The following is a 9,062-nucleotide window of genomic DNA, read 5'->3' as shown; positions in this document are numbered from 1 at the left end:
GAGTGATGATGAAACCCTTTCTCCTCCCTCTTTTCCTTTGTGCACCGAGGGAACTTTAAAGTCGCAGGAAGCCAAAGCCAGCACGCATGGAGCAGGTGGGAGCAAGGGCTCCTTGGGAATGGGGACCACAGCGCTGAGACAATGCGTGCCCACCTCTGGGGAACACCCAGCGCCCTGACCCTGCAGCTCCCCTCTGTCCTGCTCATTGCCCAAGGGTGCAGGACGTGGCTGGACAAGGCACTGGCACCAGCAGTGCAGCACTTCTGCAGGGAAAACAACTGGGGGATTAGTATTGAGGGGGCGAGAGGAAGGGGAGGCACCTTTTAGCAAGCTGAGATTTGGCTCCCGGGTGGTGGGAGGGGGGAAACTGGGTGGCCATAGAAATCCCTCCCTGGGTTAAAGGGTTACGGAGCTAAAAAACCTGCTTTTCTCTCGTGTTGAAAGTCCCATCAGTGAAGCTCCTGAGCGCTGGTGTTTTAGCAATACCTTCCCAGGGCTCTGCTTATGCAAAGCACTGATTCATTTTGCAGGCTCCTCACAGGGAGGAAAAGAGCAGGTTCCTCCCGGCTGGGGGAAAGCCAGCTTGGAGTATTTTCTATGAATTCTTACTTTTCCCTGCATAAAGCAGGAGGAGAGGGAGGTGGGGACACCCCACGGGAAATGGTGGAGCATGCTTTGGTGTGTCCTGAGCCTAGAGAAACCAGCTCCCTGAACCATTCCATGGGATGGCTGGCAGGTCACTGTGCACACCCCGGGTATGATGCCAAGGAGCCGAGCCCCAGACAGCGAGCACCCACAGACACCTAGACCCTGCCCAGGCACCCGCCATGGCTGCTCGCCACGAGAGGGTGCATTGAACCTGTGGGAGAGTCTCCATGGTTGCTCCCTTCCTCCTCATCCTGCAAGAGGACCCCAGCTCAGGGTCTTTGGGCTCCAGCACCAGTCGGACCAGGCGCAGGGCTTGAAAGCAGCATGAAAATGAGCATCGCTAAGATATAAAAAGCTCATTTGGGCTTCTCAGCTTCCCTGCTTCTGAACCCTGTCCCAGGAGCACCACTTGCAGGGACAGGCAGGTGTCACTGGCCTGCGGATGGCAAAAGAAAAAAAAGGCATCCTGTTTTCCCATCTTTTTCCACTTACATCCCCAAATTCACCAGATGTAGGGTCAAGACATGATGTGAAGAGAACCTTTACCCCTATCAGAGTTAGCCAAGCCCTTTTTTCTGCCACTCAGTGGCAAGAGACAAAGTTTCAGCCTCACCAATAGAAAAGTTCAAGCAAATCAGCAAGTCCTCTGCTCACCTCTCATCCTCCCCATGAGCCCAACATGCTGCTGAGCTCATTTTTCAGGCACTGCCTGCCCCGCTCACTAATGGCCCTGTCTTCTCAGTTTATTCTGCAGAGATCCGTGATGCTCACTCTGTTGTAACAATCACCTCCACACAGCAGCTGTTTCAGCCACCAGCCTCAGCTTTTCAATAGAGATCTGTCTCCATGCAGAAAAACATACCAGGGAAGAGGTGTGATGCCCAATAAGCCTCTGCCCTGCCTGGCAATGGGGCTATTGGAGAGCACTACTGACATCTCCCAAGCTTTTATCCTGCTGGAATCGAAATTCCAGCCCTTGGACACGAATTCAGCTCTAGCTTTCCTCTACCAATATTGCTTTTAAATTACAGACCTTAGAAAACGGATAGTACAACAGGAGTAACAAAATGAGATGCACATGAGAAAACAGGGGACTCTTACCTCTTTTTAAGGACTCTCCTCTGTTTCCATCCCCGCAGGGTTATAGCCTTGGCAAGGAACAGTTTGGTCTGCAGACAAGTGCAGAGCATGAAAGTGATTTATGGCGGCGCTGACAGGAAGAGGAGAGTTTGATTTCAGATTCTTCTTATGATGCTTTGTTAGTGTGATACGGTTGATGTTAAGTGCCTGGCAGGAAACATCACACCTTGACAGGGTTTGGTTCATTTTACATGGCTCCTGGGGCAGCATTTCTTTCTCAGCCTTTGAAACGCATTCCTCCTACAACAGTCACACTGCCCTGGCCAAGACATTGGCTAAAAGGAGAAGACCTCGCTGATGCTAAGTGGGACCCAGCTACTTCAACTAGCAAAGGTGAAACAGGCCCACAGCTATTCATGCACGCCACTAGCTCATTCTGTACCCTGCCATCTCCCATCATCCAAAACAAGCCATCAACTGAAATCTGCCCACTGGGCACATTTCCCATGGGCAGATCAAACTCACACTGGTGTAGCTCTGCAGGAACTGAGGCAGGTCCCTCTGATACCAGGCAAAGCCCACCTTGTTCACTGAGCATCAGAACCCTCAAAAGCCACTTTTCTTCTGCTGGGAGGAGATTGGGTCAAACTCTTTCAACATGACCAAAGCTCTTCTCTTTCCCTGCATCATCCTCCTTACTCCTTTCTACCAAGCAGTGGGTTGAAGCTTTCATGAGGTGAGTACCACACTAGCTCTGCTTCACCAGCTGGTTTCAATCTGTCAAGTACTGAAGCATCTCAGTTTTCCTTCACAGTATCCCTATTCTTCTCAAAGATTATATGGCCTTTGGGCTTTGGAAGGCAGTATATACCCACCAACACTGAATCATAGAACACCTGGAGTTGGAAAGGGACCTTTAAGCATTATCAAATCCAACTGAGACTCAACTGAGAAGATATTCCTGGCCTTAGGAAGATTAGATGAAGAGACACTGCATCCCAGCATGGAAGATGATTTCCCCCTGTGCTGCGCATGCACAGTAGGACAGTCCCTGCTACATTTGAAGCTGGACCAGAAGATATTTCTTAAAGGAAAGTGTTTCTTTCCAAGCAGCCTCCCTGTCAGTGACTTAGGACAATGAAATACTGCTGCAATCAGTATTTCATTTTACACAGACCTGCTTAAGCATCCATAGTGTGGAGCCAGACACCCCCAGCCACAAGGGAATGATGGACCAAGGAATTCTTTTTCCTATCTCGAGCTATCAAAATGTGAACTGAGTGGTTAGACATTCTAATGAATCTGGTTCCTGCTAGGCCAGAAGTTATTTTGCTTGCTCCAATGGTATGGATCCAGAAGACTCAGCTGCCTTCCATACTCTTTGGTAGCTTCATATGATCCAGCAGTAACAGGGAAGCCCATAGCAAGCCTGTATGCTTCCCCCAGCCTGGGAAATCCTCTGCTGTTGGATAAAACTAGAAGCTGGAGAAAGGACTGGACCTCAGGACTCCCTGGCTCAATAGAAGAAGAAAGTGCGATCTGATCCAAGTGAACTTCTGGTCTTTTCAGACACAGCAGCAATGAAGCTCCTACCACCAAGGACAACCATGAGACATGAGGATGGACAGACATAGATTCTCTACTTAGAGAATCACATTATGCTGGGAAGACCTGGGAAGGCTCTGCAAGAGAGAGGAAAGAACAAAAGCAGGATCAGAGCCCTACATTCAGCTCATAAAAGGCACAGACCTAGAGGTTGTCGCTGGAGATGTGCAGGTTCTCCTGCTTTGTGGGTAGTGCTGTCACAAGCAGGGCTAAGAAGAGAGTGAAAGGTGATCTCCCTGTTTACTTGGGAACCTCACACAGCTGGAACACAAACTTCCTGGAGCCATGTAACCTCCAGTTTACTCACTGCACACCAGTACCAGAACACCACAAGCCTCTGCAGAAGCAAACACGAAGGCCTCAGGCTCCCGGAGGGTTTCAGACTCACAAATACCAGAGCCAGACCTTGGGGTCGCAGACCAGCATGCCAAACCCACCTCCTAGAAACCCCGTTTATTCTGCATAGCTGGTGGTGTGGCTGGTGGGGGATGAGGACCGAAGGGGATGGAGTGGGCAGCATGCACCAGCGGTTCCTGCCAGTGCCTGTGGTTGCAATGGAAATTACAGACCATAACAGGCTGGGTTTAATTTCCAGCAATGTATATTTGATCTGGAGCAGAAATACTGGTCAAAGGGAGGTATGCAGCCATACCTGAAGAACAGGCTTGGCTGGCTCACAGCCTGACCTGCTCCTGGGCATGAGGGGAAGGTGATTTAGCAGCAGCTAAGGCGGTGGTCCAGCCTTCAGGGAGGGATCACCACAGTCCCCATGGTGGAGAGGCATGTACCAAGGAGCCTTCTGGACAAGCAAAAGTGAAGCTGCAAGAGCAGGACGTGATGCTGCTTACCCTCTGGCCAAGGCCACCACCAAAGATTAGGAGTGAAGTCAAGGTGGGATGGGAGAGCAGATAATTTATACTAAAGATGGTAGCAGAGGTGCACGTCAGCATTAAACCACCCCCCCTATGGCTGGCTGCCCACAATCACCTAACCTGAAGCAGAAGATACCTGTCTGCACTGGTGACCAATAAATACATTATGCACCTCTGTTGTGCTCTCCATCCCCTATGCAAACCTAGCCAGTAAAACCTCTTGCAGGTCAATGGCAAGAGAAAGGTCCCTTATCGAAGAACAAATGGGAAGACAAGCTTTGCACAGTTGCAACTGCACCTTGAGAGTGATTGCAGAGCCTGAAAACTAGGAGGCTGTTGATTTTGGCAGGATGAGTCTTTAAAAGCAGCAGAGAAGAAAGCAGAAATCTCCTCCACTTGTAAGAGTGCTATACGTGGTCTTATAGTGAACTCCTCCAGTCTATAGGAGTGGAGGAAATGCTTTTAAATGAACCCTGCTGGTACTTGGTGTCATATCTCTTAAACAGCCCTTTGTTTTTTCCTCTGCCTTTTCTAAGTGAGACTGGCTTATAATTAGACCATTTGAGTCTCACCATCAATTGAATCCCTGCTCTAATATATTAAAGGCTCTTCAGTTATACTGGAGATGACCTGGCGTGTGGATTATTTTGGTGGGTCCCTGTTGGCCCAGCCTACTCTTCTTTCTCTGCAGTACCTTTTCCACCTCTCCTTTCTCTGCAGCAGCTTTTGGAGATGCCAGCCCCGAGATTTGGGGATGCTGGGACCTTTTGCTCAGCACATTCCAGAGGAGAAACTCTGATGGTTAGTATAAGGAGGAGCTGGAAGATTGGAATTAAGATTATTAATTCCACACCGTCCCCAGCTAGCCATTTGCATGACATTTGCATGTGCAATAAGTTCTGCCCCACCATAAACAAGAACAATTGCAGGGATGGAAGATGATGTGCATCACTCCATGCAACATGATTATTGTGAATACCATGGGTCAGCATTCAGCAGGGATGTGCCAGCAAGGACTCCACAACTCTTACACCCTCCAGCCACCAGTATAAAGACCTCCTGGCACTCTGAGTACAGTATGCAAAATAACCAGATGTTTGTAGTCTGGCCAGATCCCTGGTCTTCGCTGCAGGATGTGTTCTGCAAACCCAGAACAAAGAGACAAGTCCTTGCCTTGAAGGATTTGCAATCTAAAGCATCAGTATCCTGTAGTAAAGCAATTAAGAGAGGCAGACAAGGATCTGTCTGTGCCATTCAAAGCAGGATTGCATTTCCTTGAAATTGCTTCAAGTGATCATGATGAGGCAGCCTAATTTAGCTCTGCCCACTGCCAATAAACTTCACAGTTGGTAAACACTTCAGAACAGTGCCCCAAAGCAAGGTTCTCCAGCCTAGAAAGGTAAAGTCTCAAATATATTTGTAAAATTTCTTAACCCTGATTCCTCCACAGACCTCCATACCTGAGAGAGACTGCCTTTCCCAGGTTCTCCTGTGCCTTGAAATCAGTTGCAGGGAAAATCTGTTACTTCACACCAAGAAAACTGCATCTGGCTGCACCAAAACCTGCTGCTGCTCATAGGTGTGGTGTTAAATACCTGGTAGGAGGTCTACAAAGGTGCCGTCCTAGGTGGCGAGGGGGAGATGTGTGACCAAATCAGACCTTGAGTAGCTCAAGGGCAGTCCTATCCAGAAGGCTGATGGTGGGGAAAGAAAGAAGCACAGGGAAGGTGGTGGTGACATCTGAGCATCACCTACCTCAACAACTGCTCTCAGTTGGGTGCAGTCCAGAAGCACTGGCCTCCCCAGGAACAGAGCTGATGGAGAGCTCATGCTTCAGCCTCCTCCTGTTGTGAAGGTCTGGCAGGCGATGTGGAAGATGCCTCACTATGAGTGATGTGGCATCCTCTTATCTTATTCACTCCTGGTGATGAATCTCTGCTCCCTGACAAGGGATCAGTATGACTACAAGAGTCTTCACAAAAGCCCCAGAAGGGGCAGAAGGGCTGAGATGGTCTTCATGGTTTCAGAGCTTCAGAGACCCATGTGCCTACATCTGTCACATCCCACTGGAAATCTTCACCTCCTCAAAGAGCTGATGCTTGTTGATTATATTGACCTTTTACCTTGGAAATGACTTTATTTAGCTGTTCTGCCACCTCTGAAAGACCTCAGACTGCTCTGGCAGCCATCATGTGAATTGTCATTTTAAATAAATAAATAAATAAATACTAAATTAAATACACAAAACCTTTCATGAATATTACTCCAGTGCATGAAAGGAGGTAGACCAAACGTTGTGCAGCGATCACAGCTCTGATTCAATACCCTCTTGAGGTTGTGGTAAGAACAGTTAAGCCACAAAGTTTGGATGTTTGTCTACTTCTGTCTTGAAAAAAAAAAAAAGATTAAATTCAATAAAAAGAGGATAAAAGAGTGAAATCAGCACATCTCATTCCTAATATCTGGCCACAAGACTCTGCTCATACTGCTACAAGTCCTGAAGCTCTGGGCACTATTAAATACAGAATGAGAGTTCTGTGTTTGCAAGGAAAATGGTTCAGTCTCCACTAATATGGAGCAAACCATTTTTATTATCCTATATATTGGATGCTGGGGAGGGACTCTTCATTAGGGACATCTTCATGTAGTGACAGGACAAGGGGTAACGGGTTAAAACTTAAACAGGGGAAGTTTAGATTGGATAGAAGGAGGAAATTCTTTCCTGTTAGGGTGGTGAGGCACTGGAATGGGTTGCCAAGGGAGGTTGTGAATGCTCTGTCCCTGGAAGTGTTCAAGACCAGGTTGGATGGGGCCTTGGGTGAGATGGTTTAGTGTGAGGTGTCCCTGCCCACGGCAGGGGGGTTGGAACTAGATGATCTTAAGGTCCTTTCCAACCCTAACGATTCTGTGATTCTATGATGGCAACAAGAGTGCCAACAAAATTGCATAATCATCTAATTTTAATTTTTTCCAATTACTTAGATGTTTCATAAAGGCTCCTTGTTTAATTTGAAGTCTTCCAAACTTCCTGATACTATGAGAGCGTGTGCGTGTGGTTTGGCTGCCACTGTGCAAGGGCCAACCCACTAAATAAAACCAGCCTGAATTTCAATAAGCAGCTGTCATGGTTTAAACCCTAGCCAGACATCTTGTTCACTCACTCCCAGTGAGTGGTGCTGAGCTGACAGCAATTGAGGCACCCCTCCATCACCGGGGCTCTCCACTTCCCCGCTCCCGCAGGAACGGGGAGGAGGATCGAAAGAGTGCAACTCCTACGGGTTGAGACAAGAACAGTCCAGCAACCAATGTACAACACAAATCACCACCGCTACCACCAACGACAACAACGATAAGAGAAAATAACAAGGGAAGAGAATACGATACCACCGGCCAAGAAACGAGTCCCACCCGGAAGCCCATGTCCTTCCGGGTAACTCCCAGTTACCCCCCACCCTGGGCATGACGTGCTGTGGTATGGAATACCTCCTTGGCTAGCCTGGGTCAGGCACCCCGTCTCTGCTTCCTCCTGGCTTCCCCTCTCCCTGGCAGAGCATGAGCCTCACAAAGTCCTTGGTCAGGGTAAACATCACTTAGCAACAACTGAAAACATCGGTATCACCAGCACTGTTCCCAGGCTGGAAGTCAAAACACAGCACTGCATCAGCTACCATGAAGGAGAAACATGACTGCTACTGCTGAACCCAGGACAGCAGCGAACCAAAACCAAGCTAATAAAACCTGTCCTTCTCATGCTGAATGCAAGGCAGGGGCGGTTGTGAGATTTGGCAGCCACCACCCCCTGCTGACATGTGTTTTGTACAGCTCTACTAGAAATTGGTTTTGACAGACCCATTTTTGCATGCCCAAAGCAGTTTGGATCACTTAATATGTTTTTGTAGGGTGCCTCTTCCCCATGGGGCTGCCTCCAGTGTTATTTAGCATCTAGAAGCTCAACATTCAGGTTTATGCTTGGGCAACACCTTGCTGCTGTCAGCTCTGTCTTCCATCCAAGAGATGACCTGGGCATCACCCAGGGCAGGAGGGAAAGCAACAATGCCAATTGTACAAAAAGTGCTGGAAACTTTCTGTTTGGAGAAGCTGGAATGAAAACAGCAAGAAGGGTTTGGATCACAATGAGATCCTCTCCTAACTCTTGAGCGCATGGTAGGGAAGGGCTGATTCTGAGCTGGTATCAGTGTTAGCCATTTCAAGTCAAAATGTATTTGTTTTCCTTGGAACAGAGAAGTCAAACTGGAACAATGGCTGGAACTGACATTTTGCAAGGGAAGATTTTGTTTCATCTTGAAAGGCTGAAACACCTTGAAATATTTTCCAATGGAAATGACATTTTGTTTCTGCTGATGCACATGGGAGCCATCTCATCACAGTTTCCATCCTCCTCTAATCACTCCCACTTCAGCAGGAGGGACCCAATCTGCCACCAGCACACAGGGACTGAGGGTGATGGGCAGCCATCAAACTACTATGGAGCAATCCAAGTACTCACCATGGGCACAGCTCATGAAAACGCCCTTTTTAATGGGGAAAATGGAGGGGCAAGACATCCAGTGAGATCCATTTTGGTCTGCACGAGCAAATTATGAGAGAAGGTGTAAGACCTCAAGGGAAGGTGAATAAATAAATAATCTACCTATAATCTCAATGGGCTATGAGCAAGGAAAAACCTGCTACTAAAATGTGACAAGACCTCTCAATACATAAAATAGGCAAACAGCAGGCCTGGGAATAGATTTTAAAGTTCTTGATTTCTATCTGACAGGAGGACATTGCCTCTTTACACATCCTCCACAGGCTACTGGAGGAGACAAGCATGAGAGAAAAGTCCCTATGAGGGCT

Source organism: Pezoporus wallicus, unplaced genomic scaffold (assembly GCF_028554395.1).
Source record: "Pezoporus wallicus isolate ANWC-B61680 ecotype Strahan unplaced genomic scaffold, APGP_CSIRO_Pwel_v1 contig_593, whole genome shotgun sequence".
Classification (NCBI taxonomy): Eukaryota; Metazoa; Chordata; class Aves; order Psittaciformes; family Psittacidae; genus Pezoporus; species Pezoporus wallicus.
Note: the sequence above shows the minus strand (reverse complement) of the source record.